At 34.0% G+C, this 25,864-nt stretch overlaps 2 long non-coding RNA genes across 2 annotated transcripts in view; one reads left to right on the top strand and one right to left on the bottom strand.

The window, feature by feature from the left end:
* Nucleotides 1–25,864, bottom strand: part of LOC129030274 (uncharacterized) — a 552,505-nt gene that overhangs the window by 161,974 nt on the left and 364,667 nt on the right. The gene's annotated exons all lie outside the window — the stretch shown is intronic.
* LOC129030275 (uncharacterized) lies at nucleotides 9,192–11,271 on the top strand. The gene is made up of 3 exons (XR_008500601.1): nucleotides 9,192–9,351; nucleotides 10,496–10,663; nucleotides 10,962–11,271. It is a non-coding gene; the product is annotated as an uncharacterized LOC129030275 (long non-coding RNA).

Raw genomic sequence — 25,864 nt, 5'->3', positions numbered from 1 at the left:
AAATTAAAGCAAATTTACAGCATCCACACTGGCAGCAGTAAAAGGCTGATGTAATAAAGCAAAAAATAAAAGTTGCACCCTGGAAGATGAACTCAGGAGCTTTTCCTGTATTAATTTCTTTAAATGGAAAAATGAGTGAAAATAACTAATATGAAGGGAAAACTAAAGAATCAGTAGAAAGATCATTTGCAATGCTGTGTGTAGAAAAAAATGATAAAAAATATAACGAGTGATAGAACAAATAATCCTTTTTTATACTAAAGGAAGTCTTTATATGAAGTACTTATGGGACAACAAAAACAATTTTACAAAACACATAAAGATTTATCATTGCAATTTTTGATAATTATAAGGAGTGGGGGAACAATCAGATTAGAGTTCTTGATGACACACTCTTTTTTTAAAGTGACCCCTAAAACATTTAACAATCTATGTTGGCTAATATTTGCAAAGATATTCCTGTATATGTTGGTTTTGGAAAACAAATGAGCACACAACTCCTTATTTCAAAAGTTTTATTTCAATGTGCTTCACTATTGGCAAATATAAAACTTAACTATAGAAGAAAAACACAGAAGGCAATAATATTTAATATCACTTAATACACACTGGGGTTATAGCTAAATAATTCCTTTAAATCAGGTTATAAAAACAAAACTGAAGGTTTAAATATACTTTATATAAAAGGATATATATTAAGTAATGATGAGATAATAACCCACAACAATTCTTTATTGAATTACTCTACTACCCAAGCATAATTGATATGTATCTTACATAACTTTCATCATGATATTACCATGTATATATTCCTATTTTACAAGTGAGTAAATAAAACTAATAATTTTTTTTCTTTTTTCCTAATGACCACAAAGTAAAAAAAAAAGGAAAGGTTTTAAATCATCGGTTGCCTGACAATAAATTTGACAACTAATTTTATTCATCTGCTATATGAATATACTAATATCTATATACATTGTTTTTTTTTAAAAAAAAAGAATGATTTTCACATATGAGGAATTAAAAAACATAATTCCCCTCCCCACACTTTCTGGAGGTGTTTTTAAGTTAGTTATTGTTAATATTCACACTGCTTCTAACTTTCCTAATGACACAATCTTACATAATTTTAAATTTGCCATCTTTTCATTCTTCTATCTAATTTATCTTCATTCCTTTCTGCTTAGAGCTTTTTATTCTCTCCCTTTTTGACGTTTTTCAATAATGGCCAATACCATTATTTTTCCAAGGCCTATGGCTTATTATTTGTTTTTGTTTTTTTTTTAATTTTTTTCTATTTAATAGAGATGAGGTCTTACTATGTTGCTCATGTTGGTCTTGAACTTCTGGACTCGTGCAATCTGATCTCCCACTTCTGCCTCCTAAAGTGCTGGGATTATAGGTGTGAGTCACTGTCCGTAGCCCCACTGGCTTATTCTTAACTAATTAGAATGGAGCCATAGGTGCGTAACTCTCCTTGGTTATTTTGTCTCTACATGCTTCTATATATTCCATGTATCCCATAAATAGATGATGAGAACATCTTTTCCAAGCACAACATCCACCTGACATGCTGTTTTATATTTTACAATCTCCCTTAGTTGGCCTTCAAGGCTGTGATGCATTGGTCTCCTAACCCAATTTAACATCATACTCCTTGCTAGATCTAAGACTCAAAGTAGTGACACACAGGGTAAAATGCATGCACATTGAAAGTAGATAGACTAGAGTTAGAATTCAGGATTCACCATTTTCCAGCTGTGAGACATTGAGGTCATTTGAATATTTTCCTCTTTAAGTAATCATATGTTTAATAATAAAAGTAGAATCCACATTGCAAATTTTTTGTGATGACTACATTTCATACCTTTTTGAAATCAGTTATCCTGTTGTGAGGGCTCAAAAAATGCTAATCAATGTCCAAATTGAATGCATAGTTCAGTTATGAAAGATTTGTTTTCAAAATAATATATTCTCTCTTTCTCTCTCTCTTTTCTGTGTGTGTGTCCGTGTTAGAGATGGGGTGGAATGAGGTGTGTGTGTGAGATTCCCAACTCAGAAAGTGGGGGCTTAAAGTATTTCAAAAATTGTAGGCTGTGTATTAAAATATTTATGAGGATTGTTAAATTACTACTTTTGTGATAATAGTTGTGTTAATTTTATAATGTTATTCAACATACAATGTCTGATTTTTGTTGTATTTCTTCTTTTTTATCTCACGTGTTTAGATGCTGCTAAATCAATAAATAAATGTTCAAAACTTAAATACTAAAAGAAAATATTTGCTGGTACTTTTGCTGTTACTATTGCCTTAGCTTTTGACATTAAGTTACTGTCAGGAAAGAAAGAACATTTACACTACTCTTGATGTAACACATTTATAAGAAAGTAACAGTTAAATGTATAAAACTTATTTAAAAGCTATTGGTCAGAGCACAGTTTCATTTTAAAGTTGTCATTTAAGAATACTCAAATGCACATAATAATAGTTGACATTTCATAGTATCATCTACTATTCAAAAAGGATTATTATTTTTCACTATTGATGTCATGTTAAAAGATAATAAGATTTTAAAATTCTGAACTTTACATGAAAACAGGAACATTTCCTATTGTGTATCAAATGCTAAGAAGTAGTCTTCTTTAAGAGAACAAGGGGAATTGGAACACATTTTCAATAGATCCCCACTCTCTGCATCATGAAATATAGAAAAAGTGTAAAATTTGTATTGTGTTAACTAAGTAATGCATGGAGAGAAATTCAGTATGAGTAAATAAATCTGTAAGAGAAAATCCTGGAGTGTGCACTTCTTTGCAGAGGTCCTTATGGTATATAGACAGGTAGGTAGCTAGACAAACCAGTGGAAAGATAGAGAATATTACTAGCAACACTGCTAATTCCCCTATTGTTTGCTATCAGGATCTTTGGTATTCAGTGAGTAGAATTTTTAATCTTTACTTTGGGAAGAAAAAACAGGAGGCAGACTTCTCTCAATTAACAGAGTATTATGACAAGATCATATTTTAAGAAGTCTTATGCATTTAACACATTTAAATACCTACTTTGTGTTTTAATTATTTTGTGTTTTAAACAATTTTTTCTGTTATTTAGATGAGATTTAGAAATGTCAAAAATCAAGAAAATAGGAAAGAGAAAATTATTCATAACATTAGCATAAAAACCATTTTAAAAGAATATGTCTAATTCTCTTTTTGGTACATGGTGATTAAGAAGTTTCAAAAAATGATAAAAATGTTGCCTCTCCTGAAGGAAAAGATGGATAATTTGGGGATATTAAATCTGTCCCAATGCAAAGCTTTATCTCTTCTAGAAGAGCTATTTCTCGAATAAATCAGGAACAGTATTTTAATTATGTATGGCATCTACTTCAGCATTCCAATCAGTGCAATTCATTGGGCAGCTTTCTTTTGTCAGGCATAACACACAGAGAGATGAAAATTTATCCTGTAACCTCAAAAATCTCACAATTTTTAAGAGAGATATAGAAATATGTCAAAATATAATATTTCAGGTATCATTGGAACTTTTGACAGTCATCATATATGAAACCACAAAAAAGCCTTAATAAATTTATAAAAATATAAACTCATTCTCTTATGGAAATTCAATAAAATTATAAATGAATAACAAAATGTCAGGCAATAGACCTTGTACTTGGAAAATTGTAAACTCTCTTTAAACAATTATGGATTAAATTAAAATCTCAGAATATAGAAAATAAACTACATATCAGAACCTATCATATATAACTATCAAAGAGCTCTGAGGTAAAGTCATTATATCAAACTTTCATAGTACTTGATGAAAAAGAAATAAAGCTAAATGAAACACTTCTATAATTAGCTATCATGGCTCCACTTTTATTACACAAACTCTTTTCTTGAGAACAACCATAAAACTAGGTAACATACCAGGAAAATAAAAATCCCAACTGTTTGAAGGCATGAGAAAGTGAGCAATAAATTCAGGACTTGAAGGGGATAGAAGAAATATTCTTTCCCTGAATCTTTTCTCCTTTAAGGTCATTTCTTGATTCTTGATGCAAAAATTTGCAGCCTGGTCAAAAGCAGCAACCTAGAGGTTTGCAAAAGTATCAAAGGTCTGGGAAGATGAAAACTGGAATCCAGATCAACAAAAGTAGCAAAGTCTTGAAACCAAGATTAGGGAACCAGATATTAGAAGCCAAGAAAAGGAAACTACAGATATGAGCCTGACCTTCTATGTGAATTTAGACCACAATTTATTGCCAAATTCTAAAGGGGTAAGAGACAGCAACCAGCTATAAAGCTGGCTCACAGAGCTGAGGAAAAACAAACAAACAAAAAATATATAATGCACAAGCTTAACAAAAACTGTGTACTTGGTCAGCATGCTAGTATTTCTATTGAGATCCCTGATAAGATATAGCCTAGGAGCAAGGCAAACTAGAATTAGACGTGACTTCTTCCCTTTTAACAGCCACTCCAGGCACAAAGGACTTCAAACAAGTGCGATTGCTAATGGGGTCAGTTGCTTATTCACCCTACTCACACTCTGGTCCATCCAAGAACTATCTTCTATTAGGAGACATGTGGTATCATCCAGAGGCTCTGTGATTTAATAAATACAGCATCTAAGATTAAGTATAAAATGTGGTAGCTACGTGGTGCGATAGAAGATAGTGACCAAATGCTAAGATAAAAGGTCAACCTAAAGACACCTGAAATAGTTCAGATTTGGGAGTTATCAGGTACAGACCTTCAGTTTGCTGTGCTTAATATGGTTAAGAATAGATGACAAAATAGAGCATCCCACAACTGAACCTAATCTTACAAATATATAATTATATAGAAATTCTATAATAAAATACAATAACCAAAATTAAAAACTCAGTAGATCGGTATGATAGTAGAGTAGATGTAACATCCCCAATGAAATGGTACCAAGCATTTCGAAACTAATTAGGTTAAGAAAAGATCATGAGAGTTGGGTCATCATGATAGGGTTACTGTCCTTATAAGAAGACACCAGAGAGCTGGGCTCTCTGTCTGCCGTGTGGGGACACAGGAAGAAAATAGCTGTCTGCAAGCCACAACGGAGACTATTACCAGTTATTAAATAGCTAGCTCTCAGACTCTAGGGCTTCCTAGTCTTCAGAACTGTGAGAAATAAACTTTTGTTGTTTAAGCTACCCAGTCTATATCACTAAATTATAGGAGCCCAACCAGAAGAAGACACCAGAATATTTTCTAGATCAGTAGAAAACATTGAGTGAAACAGGAAAGCAGAAAAAGTTTAAAAATACAGATAATAGTATAAAATGATTATGGAAAAATGTACAGTTCTAATATACAGGTGATTAAAATACTAAACAGATTTAGAATAGTTTCACAAGCAATATTTGAATAGATAGTAGAAGAGAGTTTGTCAAATTAATACAAAGCCTATGCACAAAAATTCAAGGAGCCATGCAAACCCCAAGCAGGATAACCTCCCTGCCCCACCACACATAGCCCATAGGGTACATTAAATAAAAGTATTAAAAACTAAAGTCAAGGACAGACATTTTAAAACAGCTAAAAGAAAAAAAAATTCATTTCCTTTAAAAATGAAACTTTAGGAATGACAGTTATTTTTATCAGAAATTCTACAAATTAGAAGATGATAAAATGGTGATGAAAACACTATCAACCCAGAATTTAATATCTAATGAAAATATCCCTCCATTTAAAACACTGAATCTGAAATGTCTATTTAATGGGCCCACATCACTAAATCCAAACCGATCTCATTTCTTACTCCTTCCTGCTAAATTCCACATCCTCAATATGCATTTCCAAACATATTTTGCTAATTATGTTGACATAAATTTGAAAATTTATGCAATTCTTTTGGTGTTTACCTCACCTTCTTTTGTAATGTACTCTTTGGCTCCATTGGGACATGAGTCTATTATAGGTCTATCAGCAAAAAGAGGTGGATAATATGATTGAACATGTAAATAATATATAAGATTTCTTATATGGGTTTACCTATCACATGTAAGATGCATATCCATGAACATATTTGCATTTTTAAAACTGTGTTTTATAATAATTATGATTATCTCTATAGGTTAGATTTTTGATAAATTTGCTTTTAAAAATTCTTACTTTATTTTGTTTTCCTAAATGAGCATTTATTAGTGGCATAAAAATCCCAAAAATTAAAAATCATATATGTGAATTATTTATGCAACAAAATAATTTTTAATAAATACTACAAACCTAAACATTTGACACAGATTTCTGACTTTCACAACCTCAACACTTGGAGTTAGATCTAGGGCGAAAGAGTGTGTTTTCAGAGATGCACACTCTGAAATTATTCTCTGAATAATTCAATTATTATTCTCTGAATAATTCAATTCAGAGAATTGAATTATTAGGAATATTAATTACAATTTCAGTGTCTCAGAATAGAAGGCTCAGCTTAGGAAAAAAGTGGTTTAACACTTAAGAATATTAAAGTAAAGCCCAACATACTTTTTTTTTTTTTTTTTTTTAATTTTTTATTTTAAGTTCTGGGGTGCATGTGCAGCATGTTGCTACATAGGTAAACATGTGCCATGGTGGTTTGCTGCACCTGTCAACCTGTCACCTAGGTATTAAGCTCCACATGCATTAGCTATTTTTACTGATGCTCTCCCTCCCCCTACACTCCCCAACAGGCTCCAGTGTGTGTTGTTCCCCTCCCTGTGTCCATGTGTTCTCATTGTTCAGCTCTCATTTAGAAGTGAGAACATGTGGTGTTTGGTTTTCTGTTCCTGCGTTAGTTTGCTGAGGATAATGGCTTCCAGATCTATCCATGTCCCTGCAAAGGACATGATCTTGTTCCTTTTTATGGCTGCATCGTGTTCCATGGTGTATATGTGCCACATTTTCTTTATCCAGTCTATCGCTGATGAGCATTTGGGTTGATTCCATGTCTTTGCTATTGTGAATAGTGCTGCAATAAACATGTGTGCATGTATCTTTATAATAAAATGATTTATATTCCTTTGGGTATATACCCAGCAGTGGGATTACTGGGTCAAATGGTATTTCTGGTTCTAGTCTTTGAGGAATCGCCACACTGTCTTCCACAGTGGTTGAACTAACTTACAATCCTACCATCAGCACAGGAACTATTTTTAACTCTGCTTACAGATGTAAATACTGAGGCGAGAGATGTTAAGTAACTTGCCTAAGGTCTAAGAGCTGGCGAAAGATAGACCTTGGATTCAAAGCCAAGTCTGCCTAATTTCAGAGCCCTTGCCCTTCATGTCCACCTCAGAGCACCCCTGCGATATTCCATATCACTACAGAACCCCTCAGGCCTTGCAGTGTTGCAAGAGGATGCAGGGCACTAGGACAAATGCCCCCAATACACTCTGGACCTTCCAGTTTAGGGAAAGTGAATTAATATTTTCTAAGCCCTTGATGCATTTAATCTATTTAAATTCCTATGAGTGCCTTGAGAGGTAGTCATCATTATCACTGTTTTACAGCTGAGAAAACCAAGACTAAACAAATGAGATTATTTCTTGCCCAAGGTCACACCCAATTCCAGATAATTCCAAGCCTGAGCACTTTTGTCTCCTGTTGCCTGTCTGCAAATCCTAGGTCCCTATGAGGAGCTATAAGTTATGGCCATTTTGTCTGTCTGCTGGTGTCACACAATAATGTGGGAAAGAATAATGTAATCATCGAAGGTTTGGGGCTAGAGCGAGTATCTTTTGCCTGGTTTAATATTCTTGACTCATGATTTAAGCAGGTTCATAGGACTGTTCCATTTTCCAAGTAGAAAGATTTTCTTTTTTTTTTTTTTTTCTTTTATTATTATTATTATTATTATCATTATTATACTTTAGGTTTTATGGTACATGTGCGCAATGTGCAGGTAAGTTACATATGTATACATGTGCCGTGCTGGTGCGCTGCACCCACCAACTTGTCATCTAGCATTAGGTATATCTCCCAATGCTATCCCTCCCCCCTCCCCCCACCCCACTGCCACGGGATGGATCACGGATCCATCTGGAAGAATTTACATGAATGAAATTGGCGGGGGTGGGCTTTTTTCTGTTTTTTGGTATTTCTAAGTTGAGTAATGCTATAACTCCTAGAATTTGAAGGCCGCAGATAATATAGGACCTATTTGGAAAGCATAGCAAACATTTATGTGCAAAAAATAAAAATGAGATGTGGGATGGAAAAGTGAATTTAATCTTGGCAAAAGAGGCAAAATAATGTAAACATTTGGAAATATTTAGGACAGGACAAATTAGGCTGGATCATAATAGGCAAAAATGTCTGCAGAACAATACCACTAGATGTAATATTTCTTTACTGTGTTGTCACACATGGGCTCATAAAATGTACACACCAACACAGTCCAGTTAAATAGCATTTTATTAGTTTTTTTTTTTTTGTAAAATTATGACTGGAGGTCATGGCAGTGAGATTATCATATGCCTTTTATAACAGGTCACATAATAACTTTTGTGTACATTAAATTTCAGGAAATGTTTTATCTACGCATACAAATTTGTAAATTTTCTACAGTCATAAAAAGAATACAAAAAAAGCAAAAAACAAAACAATCATTCTTGTTATGGAAAGAAGAGGACATATAAAATATATACTATAAAAACTTAATGGGTAGATTTCATCTTTCTTTTGATCAATGTTGAAAAGAATGTATGTCAGACTAATTCTCATCTTTTAGCAATCCCAGTAATGGACACAACTAAGTATATTTCCACCTACTAAAATATTTTCTTGTGTTCAATTCAAATGCTTTTTCTTTGTTTTTTTGCAGTGAAGTTAGGTGTGAAGTTGCCCGACTGTAGGCAACAAGGCCATTTCTTATGGGGAATGTTGGTTCTGTTCAATAATATATGTTCAAAAAGCTCCTTTTCATGATGAAAACACCTGGGATGATATGGCTTTTGAATACTTTCTGATATTGCAAATAAATAAAACTTTAAGCCTTTGCCTAAGGAAAAAAGAGCATACCTCAGGAAACGAGTTAGATGTGTTGGTGTCTTGGCACTTTACTGCTGCTGTGCATCACATTTATGAAGACATAATAAATAGTCATAATAGAAAAAGGGTAGTTAGAATAAAATGAAGTGGCCCATCAAGTATTCAGCCCAAGTTTATTACCACAATGGACTCGGGTTATAATTACCAACAGAGGAGAGAATAACTATAAGTTATTTTGATGTAAAAAGCATATTATACTAAGCCAACATAATAACACAGTTTTTATGAAGCACAATAATTACATTGAAGACTCACAGAAGTGCATTTTTCTAAAAGAAGAAGGTAGGTGTTGATAAGCTTCTACTGAATTTTACAGCTGCAATGAACAAAAATTATTGTCATGGCAAAATAATACGTGTGCTGATTTTTGTTGCAATGCTTGAGAGAGATTAAATTATAAAATTAAAAAATACTTATTAAATAGTATGAAATGTCTTATGTTTAATGTCTTTATTTTGAAATGACTTTTTTTATAGAAATTTTTTGTATATTAAATGTTGTTTGCTGTCCTTCACTAGTAGTATGCAGATTGTTCCTGTTGCTAAGAATGCTTTTCTGTAATACTTTAGTGAATTAATATAGGAGAAAATGGCTTTAAAGTAAGTATTTATTTAAATATCTACTTTATAAAACTCTCATTAAGATTTGATCTCAAGCTACTATGATTTTATCACTATATTTGATTTTACATTTGTAAGCTTAGAGAAAAATCAAATGTTATCACCAGTTACTTAATGTCTGGTAAGTAATTAAGGCTCATTAATACACATTTGAAAGCAAATGACAGGCTGTTAAAAAAAAAAAAAACAGGGTCAGGAATAAGTCATGGTAGGACTAAGCTGTTATACTGGGACAGCATGGAAAGAGGTATGAGTTTATACAAAGACTATTTATACAAACCTGATTATAGGCTATATGCTGATGGACCAGATTGATCATGAGGAAAACACCTGATATAAAATAGTTGAATATTTTAAGTTTAGTGATACGCGAGTAGTTTTAGAAATGTAAGCAGAAATAAAAAATATGGTTGGGCACAGTGGCCCATACATGTAATCCCAGCACTTTGGGAGGCCGAGGCGAGTGGATTGCTTGAGTTCGTGAGTTTGAGACCAGTCTGGAAACATAGGAAACCCCATTCTTCCAATAAAAATAAAAATAAATTAGCTGAGTGTGGTGGCGCGTGTCTATAGTCCCAGCTATTGGGGAGGCTGAGGTGACAGGATGGCTTGAGCCTGGGAAGCAGAGGTGGCAGTGAGCGGTGATCATACCACTATCGCACCACAGTGGAGGCATCCAGTTCAGAGCTGAAAAATTCCTTGAAACATTAATTTCCCATTTTTTCTGAGATACCTTGTATATTTAAAATATAATAAACATGAGAAAATATGTCACATTATACTTTTACTGATTTAACTATTTTCAGATTCTCATATAGAAACAGATTAACAGAAACAGAAACAGCAACACTAGAGAACAGCAAAATGGTAACATTTCAAATAGTAACATTTCAAGAAAATATATACACCTTCACAGTATGTGATGGTATCCACTTACTGTCTACTGCCTCCATAACTCCTAAAGTCTTCTGAAGGTGAGTGGGCAACAAAAATTGTTAAAATAAAATGGTTAAGAGGGGTAAAACATTTTTGAACCATGTTTGTACCACAACAAAACACCTGATGGGTTAGTGAGAGAGAGCACAGAGGAAATAGCTCTGTGCTTTCAGTTCCAAGTAGTATACCAAAAATAATAATCTTATTGCTTTCCACATTTAACAAATAGAAGTTAACTAATTGTCAGTAGGTAGTCCATTTACATTCTCATTTATCATTATTTTTATTCTGATTATATGTTTATTATTTCTCATTTTATCTATTTCCTCATTTCAGATTCATTAATGCTTTGAATATATAAGCCAACATTTCTTTTCACAGCCTTTTCACAACTGGGAATTCTTTAGAGAAAGGCAATCTTACTTCATTTACTTACTTCATCAGTAATGCCATTACTATGCCTACCTAAGAAGAAAATACGTCATGTGGCAGAGGACTAGAAAGAAAAAACAGCAACAACAAAAGGCTGTGAAGATTTGATCATATGCCTATGTGTGTGGTGAATACAATATTTCTTTAATCGCAATCAGGAATATGAATCTTATTTTGATGCTATGACATAATAAAGTGGATTATTTTCCTGAAATTTTCCTCTTATCTCTGTTTTATATTTGCATAAATAATCCACTTAAATGCCAGATTCTGAGATAACATTTGCTATAAGTGGTTTTAATTTTATCAGGAGAAATATATTCAAAGGTGTTGTGAACTTAACTTTATTTTCATCTATCAATTTATAATTTCTACACAACAAGGAATAAAAACAGATTTGCATCTCATGTCAGTATAGGAAATAATTGTCTCTTCATTAATTTTACATTTGTCTATACACCTAAAAAAGAAACCAAGGTGTTCATAGTGGAAAAAAAATACTTCTTGACATATTTTAGTCATTATTTCTGCAAATGTTTCTTGAGAATCTACCTTTTGCCGGGCACTTTGTGAAGTTATGGAAATAGCCATGAAAAAAAGGGGCGCAGGGGTGTGGGGATCCCTGCTTCTAGTGAATAAAACATGTAGAAGAACGATAAACAGAATATTCCAGTTACTGACATGGTTTGGGTATTTGTTCCCTTTAAATCTCATGTTGAAATGTGATTCCCAATGTTGGGGATGGGGCCTGGTAGGAGGTACTTGGGTCATGGGGCCGGGTCCCTTATGAATGGCTCTGTGTGCTTTCCATGGTAGAAAGTGAGTTCTGGCTCCGTTAGTGCACCGGAGAGCTAGTTGTTTAATGGAGTCTCACGTCTCCCTCTGGATAAGCATCCAGGCAAAAGAAACAGTAGGTGTAAAAATAGAAAGAAGATTAGCATGCCTGGAAAGGAGAATAAGAAAAACCAAGGTCAATGGACCACCTAAATTCTTGAACAAAATTTATTTAATGGAAAATTCTAGGTTAAATCTTCAGGAAGTATAAAGATGATGAGACTGAAATAAAACATGCATACTTCAGACTTTGAAAAAATACTTAGCTCCAGCTTTCTTACAGTGGGACCTATTCTAGAGAGGGTTACAGAAATCTCTATTTATTTATTTATTTTTTTTTGAGACAGAGTTTCGCTCTGGCACCAGCCTGGTTCAAGTGATTCTCCTGCCTCAGCCTCCCGAGTAGCTGGGATTACAGGCACGCGCCACCACGCCCAGCTAATTTTTGTATTTTTAGTAGAGACGGGGTTTCACCATGTTGGCCAGGATAGTCTCAAACTCCTGACCTCGGGATCTGCCCTCCTTGGCCTCTCAAAGTGCTGGGATTACAAGCGTGAGCCACTGCGCCTGACCAGAAATCTCTAGTCTAACATCATGCCCATCTCACAATCAAATACAACACTGGCTCATGATAACACATACACTGGCACTGATCTGGGGATTATTCCAACAATTACAGTCCTCTATTTTCCTACATTTTATTTTACTTAAATTGTTTTAAGCACAGCATACATAAAAAAATTAAACAGATATATATTTACAGTTCCAAAAAGTTTTACAAAGTAAAAACATATACAACCGCCACTCAGACCAAAAAACAGAAATTGACAGTACCAAAGAAGCCTCTTCTGCCCTCTTCCAGGAATTTTCATCTCCAAATTAACTTTTTTTTTTTTTAATTAGAGCAGACAAATTCTGCCTGTGCACATTACGCACATGCTTGCACCCCATATATACTCTTTTATGTCTGTTGTTTTTGCTCAATATTACATCTGTGAGATTTATACTCTCTGGGAGGTCTAAGGTGACATATATTTTAATTAGTGAATAATCTCTATTGTATGAATACACCACAATTCATTTATTCCTCTACTGTTGATGTTTAGCTATGTGGAATATAGTGTGAAAACAATGATGCATTCATAAACGTTCATCAGCATTTACTCCAGATTTTAAATATCTTGCACACTGGAGTACATAAAAAATACATCAATGGATATGAAGTAATGAAAATACTGGGCAAAATGTTTGAGGCATAATCAGAGGCCAGGATGCTAATATTAATAGTTCATTGCATTGTGTCCAATGGAATATGCAAACATTCTAGATTGTGACCAAAAATAGAGAGGAGCTCTGCTAAGCATCATTAAAGAAAAGCAATTCAACCAAAAGATCAGGTAAGACCAGCATGAAGTTAATTCCTACTGCTTCCATTGATAAGACCAGAAAGCAAAAGAAGCATTTGTTTTCTTTTTTAAAAAAATTGTATGTAGGTATACTAACATCTTCAGTTACTGGAGGTTAGTACTAGCAATGATTAAATTATTCTCAAACTGTCAATGTGATTGGGGATCATTTGAGATTCAGGAGACCAGATAGTCAAATATAAGGTAAAACCAGTGGTAAAAAGCTTCACTCTCTTCTAGATGATTATTAGAAGATGCTGTGACAACTGGCTTTATGATGCCAGAGGAGAAACAAAAAAAAATAATACTATTTAAAGAACTTAGTATTGACCTACTCAGTATATACCTGGGCCCAATTCACAAATCACATATTCACCTAGCATTATTATCTGCTACAGAAAAATCTTGAAATGCATTAAAAATGTACCAAATTAAAACAGAAGAATAATCTTGATCATCAGTAGTGAGTGGCCTCTTGGGAAAGAGAGCAGAGAAAGCACTCTCTCTGCCTCTCTAAGTAGGTACCTTGGTGTTATATCTCACATTTTGCTTTGAAACAAAAGATACAAAGCTATCTAAATTCTATCCTCATTGACTTCATCAGATGAAGAATTTTATTAGGCAATGGAAGAATATGACTGAAAAGAAATTTTCTTTTGCAAGTGAAGAGAAGTGGGGGTTTTAAACAATGCTATGTAATGCCTTTTAAGACATTTCTGACTAGCATTTCCTTAAAATGCCACAGAAGGCAATTCTGTAGGGTCAAGACCAATAATTATGTATTCAATGAGGTGCTTCTACTAATAAATCCTTAAATTTCCTTGAGGGACAACATCATGAAATCCCACATTTTTGCATTGAGGTATAGAGTATGTTGTCTAATAAACAATTACCTAGTAATAATGTCGAGTGCACCCACATAACACACACATACACACAAATACAATACATACCCATGAAGGGAAAAGTAAATAATATATTACTCCTGGGCTAATAACTTATTGACTTCTCAGACAAAGGGACAGGTTGATGTAAGAAGCAGAGGGGAATTTCTTTGGTTCTTTTCGCAAATAAATCATGGTATGATAAAAGATACCCCGTAGAAAACATATTATGGAAAAAAAAATCATTTACCAGACAACTTGACCATGAATCTACTTGTGATTTAATTGGAACGGTATAGCCTACTGAGCTAACTCAATGAAGGTGAGGAAAGGGAAGAATATTTCTCTTTGGGATTAAAACTACATAATATATTTTTATTATCTAGAATGACGGTGTATATGAAGGATAGTTGGATATCAAAACTATGCCTTCTAAATGTTTGTAACACAGGCAGGAATAATGCATAATTCGTTCTCCAACATCGTATCTAGCATGCTTTATTTTCCTGGCTTTCTCTTTGCTTACATTGATTATTTTATCTACACGGTACTACCCTCAAAGATTGCAGCCCAGAATCTAGACTTGTGTTTGAATAAACATAGCAAAATGTAACAATGACACTAATAAATGCACTTGTACTTCAATTTCACATTTTAAAGTAGTCCAAATCTTGCTCCTAGGTTTCGTTTGGCTACCATACTTTCTTTGACTTTCATTGCTTTTATCTATATCCATAGTGATTCACAGATAGCTTATTTTATAGTCACATTTTGTATGACAGCCTGGTATCTCCTGATATTCTAAATGTTTTTAAAAAATTTTGCATGTGTTAATGTTCACTCTTTGTACGGTAAATTTCTATGAACTTTGTAAAATAAAATATTTAATACTTTATTATTTTGTTGCTCAAATTGTTCTATCTTTGGCCATTGGCAGCTCTTTCTGTGGGCTTCTGTGTCACTTTATATAACCTCATCATTTTGTGTGCATGTGTTTACACTAAAAGATGCACTAGGCTTATTTTGTCTATATTCTGATCTTAAACTCAGTCATTTACTTTTCTTTTTTTTTTTTGAGACAGAGTTTCACTCTTGTTACCCAGGCTGGAGTACAATGGTGCGATCTCTGCTCACTGCAACCTCGCCTCCGGAGTTCAAGCGATTCTCCTGCCTCAGCCTCCCAAGTAGCTGGGATTACAGACATGCACCACAATGCCTGGCTAATTTTCTATTTTTAGTAGAGACAGGGTTTCTCCATCTTGGTCAGGCTGGTCTCGAACTCCCGACCTCAGGTGATCGGTCCCCCTTGGCCTCCCAAAGTGCTGGGATTACAGATGTGAGCCACTGTGCCCAGCCAAACTCAACCATTTTCTTATAAGTCTGGTTCTTTTTGTTGGAGGATGGTATTAGAAACCGAGATGTTAGTGCTAGGTGTACACTCATTGCTCTGGGTATCATTTCTTCTAGGCCCACTCAGCTGACAAAGAAGGAAATATATGTGTGTTTACCAATCCATATATATACACATAAATATTTCTATATGTCATCAACAACATCTATAATAGTATAAAAATGAGTTCATATCGATATCTCCAATTCTAGTCTATTACCACATGGACTTTTCTAGCAAATTCTGTTTGCTCATCTGTAACTTTCCACTGCAACAGTGAGAAATCAGGCTCCTGCCATCTGTCATCCATTTACTTAACTTTTTAGTTCCAGAATATGCATACAGTTGAATCAGAATCCTTAAACCCTATCCTCATAGCCAATATTTCATCAGTTGGAACACAGTACTTACACAGTTTCTTTGACTTTAGTCTTAGGGAATCCACTTGTTTCCAAAATTACTTAGGTCAGCATTCTTTATACCCACCCCATTCAGTGAGGTTTCATGCATTTATAATATAGTTTTGTCACATTCTGCATTACCTTCTGGGATCTCTTGCTATTCTAAATGCTTTTTAAAATTTTTATATGCATTAATGTTCACTCTTTGTGCTGTAAATTTCTATGTGCTTTATAAATGCATATTGCCATGTAGTCTTCATTACATCAACAAATAGAATAGTTTCACTGCATTAAAAATTATCTACTGGGCTTTACTTTAAACGTTTCTCTTCTTTTACATTTTTCAGAATGTCATATAACTGGAATCACATAGAATGTAGCCTTTTCAGACTGGCTTTTACACTTAGTAGTAGGCATTTACATATAATTATGTTTGTTGTGGCTTGATAGTGCATTTCTTTTTATTAATGAATATTATTTTGTTTTATTGATATACCACAGTTGATCCAATCATCCATTACAGAATGTCTCGGTTGTTTCCATTTTGGTAAATTATAAATAAAGCTACTATAAACATTTGCAGGACACTTTTTGTGTGTGTGGTGTGTGAACATAAGTTTTGAAATTAGTCAGTGGATATCTAGAAACAGGATTGCTGGATTGTATGCTATATTTATGTTTAGCTTTGTAAGAAACTGCCAAACTGTCTTCCAAAGTAGCTGCACCATTTTGTAGCTGTACAGTTTGCATTCCCACCGTCAAAGAATGAGAATTCCTGTTGTCTCTCATCCTCATCAGCAAGTGGAATAGCTGTTCTTTATTGGGCTTTGGTTTTATTTTGCTTTATTTTTGGATTTTAGTCATTCTAATTAGTTGCAAGGCATTTTGTTGTTTTAATGTATAATTCCCTAATGATAAATGATGTTAAATATCTTTTTCTATGCTTATTGGCCATCTGTATATCTTGTTTGCTGAGGCATCTGTTCAGATCATTTGCCAATTTAGGGGTTGTTTTCTTATTGTTAAGCATAAAAGCTGTTTTATATTTTGGATATAAGTTCTTTATGAGATACGCTTTTTTGCAAATGCTTTCTTCTAGTCTATGACTTCTCTTTTTATTCTCTTAACTGTCTTTCACTGAGTAGAAGTTTTTAATTTCAGCAAAGCCTAACTTATCAATTTTTAAATTTCTTATGTCATGCTTTTGATGCTGTGTCTAGAAACTCATTACCAAGCCCAATGTCACATGGAGTTTTATCCTATGTTTTCGTCTAACATTTTTAAATTTTTAAACATTTTATATTTAGGTCTGCAATGCATTTCAATTTTTGTAAAATTGTAAAGTCCGTCTACATTCTTTTTTTGTACATGAACTTAATTTTTCTAGTAACATTTGTTGAAAAGCCTATTCTTTCTTTACTGAATGCCTTTGTTATTTTGTCAAAAATTGTAGAGAATAGATACTATGATCTATTTCTATTCAGAATGATTCTAAGGCCATTTCCCCCACACCAACCTATTCTCCAACTTTTCAGGCACCAACTGGGTGACCTACAATTCAATTCAATTCTGACACTAACTACCTGGACTTACATCAGACCCCACAGGTTAAGGGCTCAGTCCCACAAGAGTGCCCTCATTTCAGATACCAATAGAAAGTCTAAGCCACTCATATTTTTGACTAACCAGCTATAAATTGGATTTCCACAATCCTCTCTCGAGGTTTGGTGATTTGCTAGAACAACTCCCAGAACACAAATAAGCACTTAAGTTACATTTATTAGTTCACTATAAAAGACACAAATAGTCAGGAGAAGGGTACATAAGCAAGACACAGAAGGGTTCTGAGCACAGGAACTTCTGCCTCACTGAGTTAGGGTGGGCTACTCTTTAGGCACATGAATGTCTTCATCATTTTGGTGAACCTGGGGTTTTCTGAACTCCTTCATTTAGGGTTTTTAAGGAAGCTTCAGTATGTAAGCATTATTGATTAAACCAGTAGCCACTGGAGATTGAGCTCAATATTTACCCTTTCTTTACTCCCCAGAGGTAGAGAAGGTGAAGCTGAAAGTCCCAATTCTTTTATCGCTGATTGGTTTCTCTGGCAACCAGCTTTCAGAATATGGTTTATCTTGGTGGAAGTTCTATAAGAGGTAAAGAAGAATGTATCGTCACTGTTGTTGAAAGGATTATTCTATAAATTGAATTCACTAGTTAGAGTGATAGTGCTGTTTAGATAACCTATATCTTTACTGATTTCCTACCAACTTGAACTATTAATTACTGACAAAAGGGTATTGAAGTCAGCAACTATGATACGGAATTTCTCTCCTCCCAGGCTTATCATTTTTTTTATCTCATTGGTTGTGACTCTCTGTTGTTAGATGCATACACTTTCAAGATTAATGTATCTTCTTAAAAATTAATCTCTTTATAATTACAGGAATGCCACAGGTATATTGTAGGTTTGGTTCTGAACTATTGCAATAAAATAAGCAACACATTTTTTTCATTTCCCAGACATATAAAGGTTGTATTTACAATATACTGTAGTTTATTAATTGTGCAGTAGCACTGTGTCTAAGGAACAATGTATATATCTTAATTTTAAAATACTTTATTGCTAAAATAATGCTAATGATCTACTAAGCCTTCAGCGAGTCATAATCTTTTTGCTGGTGGAGGTTCTTGCTTCAATGTTGATGGCTGTTGATTGACCAGGGTGGTGGTTGCTGAAGGTTGGGGAAGCTGTGCCAATTTCTTAAATAAGACAACAGTGAAGTTTGCTTCATTTATTGACTCTTTCTTTCATGAAAGACATCCCTGTAGCATGTGATGCTACTTGACAGCATTTTATCCACAGTAGAACTTTTCTCAAAATTAGAGTCAATCTTTTTAAAGTATACTGCTGCTTTATCAACTTTATGTACTAATCTGTGTTGTCATTTAAACAATTTGTACAGCTTCTTTATCAGGATTAGATTTCATCTCAAAAACCATTTTCTTTGCTCATCCATTAGAAACAACTCCTCATTTTTGAAAGTTTTATTATGTGATTGTAGCAATTCAGTCACATCTCCAGGCTCCACTTTTAATTCTTGTTCTTTTACCATTTCTGCCACAACTTTAGTTACTTCCTCCCCTGAAGTCTTGAATTCCTCAAAGTCCTTCATGAGAATCAACTTCTTTGAAATCCCTGTTAATGTTGATATTTTGACCTCCTCCCATGAAACACAAATGTTCTTTATGTCATATAGAATGGTGAATTCTTTCCAGAAGGTTTTCAATTTACTTTGCTCAGATCACCGGAGGAATAAAATATATTTCTTAACTAACAAGGCTTGAAAGGCAAAATTACTTCTTGATCCATGGGCTACCAAGTTGATGTTATATTAGAAGACATGAAAACAAATTAATCTCCTTGTAAATCTCTGTCAGAGGTCTTGGGTGACCAAGAGCATTGTCAATTAGCAGAAATATTTTGAAAGTAATTTTTTTTTTATTTTGAGCAGTGGATCTTAACAGTGGGCCTGAAATATTCAGTAAACCATATTGTAAGCAGATGTGCTGTCATTAAGGAAACATTGTTGAATTTATTGAAAAATTGAATTCATTGTCATTCATTGAAACATTGTTGTTTTATTGATAAAGCATAGACAGAGGGAATTTAGATTAATTATTAAGGGCCCTAACATTTTTGAAATAGTAAATGAACAATTGCTTCAACTAAAAGTCACCAGCTGCATTAGTCCCTAACTAGCGTCAGCTTGTCATTTGAAGCTTTGAAGCCATATATTGACATTTTCTCTAAAGCTATGAAAGTCTTGGATGGCATCTTCTTCCAATATAAGGCTATTTCATCTACATTGAAAATTTGTTGTTTAGTATAGCCATCTTCATCAATTATCTTGGCTAGATCTTCTGGATAACTTGCTACTGCTTCTACATCAGCACTTGTTGCTTCACCTTACACTTTTATATTATGGAGACAGCTTCTTTTCTTAAACCTCATGAGCCAACCTCTTCTGGCTTCAATAGTTTCTTCTATAGCTTCTTTTCCTGTCTCAGCCTTTATAGAGTTGAAGAGAGTTAGGGGCTTGCTCTGGATTAGGCTTTGGCTTGAGGGACTGTTGGGGCTCTTCTATACAGCCCCACTAAAACTTGCTCCAAATCAGCAATAAGTTTGTTTGACTTTCTTATCATTCCTGTGCTCTCTGAAGTAGCTGTTTTGAATTCCTTTAAGGACTCTTAACGTAAATTTACAAGCTGGGTAACTGTTTTGTGCAAGAGGCTTCCCTTGCAGCCTATCTCAACTTTAGCCATGCCTTCCTCACTAAGCTTAATTATTTCTAGCTTTAGGTTTAAAGTCAGATAAATGAGATTCTTTCTTCCATTTGAACACTTAGAGGTCACTGTAGGGTTATTAATTGCCATAATTTCAATATTCTTGTGTCTTAGGGAATATGGAATTCTGAGGAGAGAGAAGAGGATGGATGATATGGTTAAGCTTTGTGTCCCCACCCAAATCTCACCTTGAATTACAATCCCTATAATCCTCATAATCTCCACATGTCAAGAGACAGACCAGCTGGAGGTAATTGAATAGCGGAGATGTTTCCTCCATGCTGTTTTTATGACAGTGAGTGAGTTCTCATAAAATCTGATGGTTTTATAAGGGGCTCTTCCCCTCTTTGCTCAGCATTTCTCCTTTCTGCTGCCTTGTGAAGAAGGTATCTTGCTTCCCCTTTGCCTTCTGCCATGATTGTTAAGTTTCCTGAGGTGTGTCCCCAAACATGCTGGAATGAGAGTCAATTAAGCCTCTTTCCCTTATAAATTACCCAGTCTCAGGCAGTTCTTTATAGCAGTATGAAAATGGACTAATACAATGGGAATAGGGCTGTTCCATGGAGCAGTCAGAACACAAACATTTATCAGTTCAGTTCATCGTTTTATATAGTCACTGTTCATGGCAACACAAAACAATTACAGTAATGGCCTCCAGCTCCATACAGGTTTTTCCGAAGGATATAATTTTATTCTTTTTATGGCTATGTAGTGTCCCATAGTATATATGTACCACATTATCTTTAACCAATCCACCATTTACGGGCACTTTGTTGATTCCATGTCTTCTCTATTGTGAATAGTGCTGCAATCAACATATGTGTGCATGTCTTTTGGTAAAATGGTTTATTTTCTTTTGGCTATATACCTAGTAATGGAATTGCTGGGTCAAATAGTAGTTCAATTTTTTTTTTTTTTTTGAGATACGTTCTCTCTCTGTCATCCAGGCTGGAGTGCAGTGGAGTGATCATGGCTCACTGCAGCCTCAGCCTCCCAGGCTCAATCAATCCTCCCATCTCAGGCTCTGAGTAACTGGGGATATAAGTGCATGCCACCATGTCTGGTTAATTTTCCTATTTCTTGTAGAGATGAGGTTTCACCATGTTGCCCAGGCTGGTCTCGAACTCCTTTGGCTCGAGATCCACCCACCTCAGCCTCCCCAAGTGCTGGGATTACAGGCATGAGCCACTGTGCCCAATCTGTGTTAAGTTCTTTTAGAAATCTCCAAACTGCTTTCCACAGTAGTCAAACTAGTTTACTGTCCAGCAACAGTGTATAAGTATTTTTCCACAGCCTTGCCAACATCTGTTGTTTTTTGACTTTTTAATAATAACCATTCTGACTGGTATGAGATGCTATCTCATTGTTGTTTTGATTTGCATTTCTCTGATGATTAGTGATATTGAGCATTTTTCATGTTTTTGGCTGCTTGTATGTGTTATATTAAGAAGTGTCTGTTCATGTCTTTTGATAATTTTTTAATGCGACTATTTGTTTATTGCTTGTTCAATGGTTAAAGTTCCTTATAGATTCTGGATATTAGACTTTGTCAGATGCATAGTTTGTAAATATTTTCTTTCATTCTATAGGTTGTCTGCTCACTCTTTTGATAGTTTCTTTTGCTGTGCAGAAGTTAAGCTAATTTGTGTATTCAGTTTTAGATAAGGGTCCAACTTTATTCCTTTGCATGTAAGTATTTGATTTTTATTTCAGTATTGATTTAAAAGACTGATCTTTCCCCATTGAGGGGTTTTGGCATCCTTGCTGAAAATAATTTGACCACCTATGCAAGAGTCTGTTTCTGGGATCTCTTTTCTATTTCATGGTCTATATGTCTGTTTTTATATAAGTATCACACTGTTTTGATAACTGTAGCTTTGCAGTACATATTGAAATTAGGAAATGTGAAAACTCTGACTTTGTTATTCTTTGTCTAAATTGTTTTGGTTATGTGAAACCCCTTGAGATCTCATATTAATTTTAGGATGGGCTTTTCTATTTCTGCAAAAACTTCATTGGCTTCTGATAGTGCTGGCACTGAATCTATAATATCACTCTGGGCAGTATTGACATCTAAACAATATTAAGTTTTTCAACCATGAACACAGAATGCCTGTGTATTTATTAATGTTTTTAATTTTTTTCAGCAATGTTTTGTCATTTTCAGTGTGCAAATCTCTTATATCTCTTGTTAACATAATCTCTTTTTCATTTATTTTGATGCAATTATAAATTGAATTATTTTCTTAAGTTCTTTTTCGAATTGTTAATTGTTGGTGAATAGAAACACAATGAATTTTTGTGTGTTGATTTTGTACCCTGAAATTTTATGAATCAACTTATTAGTTCTGTTTTTTTTTTATATGGGATCTTTAGCATTTTCTGCATACAAGAACACATTATCTGTGAATAGTGATAGTTTTGTTGTTTATTTCTTTTTCTTGCTTATTGCTGTGACTAAAACTTCCAATATTATGTTGAAAAGAAGTGGCAAAAGCAGGCATCCTTCACTTGTTCCTGATCATAAGAAGAAAAGCTTTCAGTCTTTAGCCATTTACTTTGATGCTAGCTGTGTTTTTTTCTTTTATGGTCTTATTGTGTTTAGGTAGTTTCATTGAAGTCCGAGTTTGCTGAGTGCTTTTAATTATGAAGGGTTTTTAATTTTGACATATGTTTTTTCTGCATCTATTGAGATGATCCTGATTATCTAGACCTAACTAGATGACCAACTAGATCTAACAAACATATACAGAATATTCAAGCCAAAGACAGAATAATACGTATTATTCTCAAATGCTTGTAGAAAATTCTGCAGCGGACCAGTTTCATGGAAGACAATTTTTCCAGACTTGGCAAGTGGGGAGGTTTTGGGATGAAAGTGTTCAGCCTCAGATCATCAGGCATTAGCTAGAGTCTCATAAGGAATGCACAACCTAGATCCCTCATCTGCGCTCTTCACAATCGGTGCCAAACTCCTATAAGAATCTAATGCTGCTGCTGATCTGACAGGAGGTGGAGTGGAGGCAGTAATGCTCTCTTGCTTACTGCTCACCTCCTGCTGTGCAGCCCAGTTTCTAACAGGCCATGGACCCATACCTGTCTACAGAGTGGGGGTTGGGGAACACTGTATTACACAACAAAATAACTCTAAATACATTCCTTATTCAAAAATAATGAAAGTATACAAACTATTTTCTCTGATCAGAATGAAATGAAGCTAGAAATAAGTAACACAAGGTAAGCTAGAAAATACACAGATTTATGAAAATTAAACAATACATCTTTAAACAATCAACAAATAAAGAATCAAAGGAAAATTAGAAATTATTCTGAGACAAATGAAAACAAAAATACAGCATACAAAAACTTCTAGAATTTAGCAAAAGCAATGTTCAGAGAAAAAAATTACAGTTATAATTATCTCCATTTAAATAAAAAACCTCAAATTAATAACCTAACTTAACACATAAAGGAACTAGAAAAAGAAAAGCAAATTAAATTCAAATATAACAAGGAAGGAAAAAGGGAAAAAAGAAGATTAAAGTGGAGATAAATGAAATAAAAAATAGAAAAACAATAGAGAATCAATGAAACAAAAGCTGTTTACTTAAAAGATCAATAATACAAAACTTTAGTCTGACAAAGAAACAGAGAGAACATGCAAATAACTAAAGTCAGAGAAGTAACTAGGATATTGTTTATTATTATAAATAATAAATTTAGCATTTATTCTAAGAACACAATATGAGAAAATCAGTGTATCCAATGCACCACACTAACAGAACAAAAGAAAATAAAAACAAAAACAAAACCATGATCACCCAACCGACACAATAAAAGCATTTGGTAAAAATCCAATATCCTTTCATGATAAAAAAAAATTCAGAAAAAAATATATAATAGAAAATAACTTTTTCAGCATGATGAAAGGCATTGGTTAAAAAAGTCACAGCTAATAATAAACTCAATGGTGAAAAACAAAAAAGAAAATTCCCCTTTAGATAAAAAAGGAGGTCTGAATTCACCACTGACATTTACATTGTACCTGACATTTTAGCCAGAACAATTAGGCAAGAAAAAGAAATAAAACACATCAAAAATGAAAAGGAAGAACAAAAACTATATATATCCACAGATGACATGATCTAATATACAAATATTCCAAAAGAATTCACACATATACACATACAAACTATTATAGCTAAAGATCAAATTCAGCAAAGTTTTAGGACATAAGATTAACGCATTAAAATTACTTGTGTTTCTATACAAAATTGCACGATGCAAAAAAAATAATGATATTGATTCTTCCTATTCAAGAGGATGGAATGTTTTTCCATTTGTTCATGTCCTCTCTTATTTCCTTGAGCAGTCGTTTGTAGTTCTCTTGGAAGAGGTCCTTCATACCCCTTGTTAGCTGTATTCCTAGGTATTTTATTCTGTTTGTAGCAATTGTGAATGGGAGTTCATTTATGATTTGGCTTCCTGCTTGTCTATTTTTGGTATATAGGAATGCTTGTGATTTTCACACATTGATTTTGTATCCTGAGATTTTGCTGAAGTTGCTTATCAGTGTAAGGAGTTTTTTGGCTGAGACGATAGGGTTTTCTAAATATAAGATTATGTCGCCTGCAAACAGAGACAATTTGACTTCCTCTCTTGCTATTTGAATACCTTTTTTTTTTTCTGTTGCCTGATTGCCCTGGCCAGAACTTCCAATACTATGGCCATACTGCCCAAAGTAATTTATAGATTCTATTTGATGCTATTCCCATCAAACTACCATTGACATTCTTCACAAAACTAGAAAAAATTACTTTAAAATTCATATGGAACCAAAAAAGAGCCTGTATAACTAAGACAATCCAAAGCAAAAAGAACAAAGCTGGAGGCTTCATGCTATCCAATTTCATACTATACTACATGGCTATAGTAACCAAAGCAGCATGGTACTGGTACCAAAAAAAAGACATAAACCAATGGAACCCAAAAGATATCTCAGAAATAAGACCACACATCTACAACCATCTAATCTTCAACAAACCTGACACAAACAAGCAATGAGGAAAGGATTCCTTATTTAATAAATGATGATGGGAAAACTGGCTAGCGATATGCAGAAAACTGAAACTGGACCCCTTCCTTACCCATTATACAAAAATTAACCCAAAATCATAAAAACCCTAGAAGAAGACCTAGGCAATACCATTCCTGAAATAGGCATAGGCAACGATTTTATGACAAAATCACCAAAAGCAATTGCAATGAAAGCAAAAATTGACAAATAGGATCTAATTAAACTAAAGAGCTTCTGCACAGCAAAAGAAACTATCATCAGAGCGAACAGGCAACCTAGAGAATGGGAGAAAATTTTTCTAATCTACCCATCTGACAAAGGTCTAAATCCAGAATTTACAAGGAACTTAAACAAATTTACAAGAAAAAAACAACAAACTCATCAAAAAGTGAGCAAAGGATATGATCAGATGCTTCTCAATAGAAGACATTTATGCAGCCAAGAAACTTATGAAAAAAACTCATCATCACT

The sequence above is a fragment of the Pongo pygmaeus genome, chromosome 12 (genome assembly GCF_028885625.2).
Source record: "Pongo pygmaeus isolate AG05252 chromosome 12, NHGRI_mPonPyg2-v2.0_pri, whole genome shotgun sequence".
In the NCBI taxonomy this organism is placed as follows: domain Eukaryota; kingdom Metazoa; phylum Chordata; class Mammalia; order Primates; family Hominidae; genus Pongo; species Pongo pygmaeus.
Note: the sequence above shows the minus strand (reverse complement) of the source record. Positions and strands in the feature narration are given on the sequence as shown.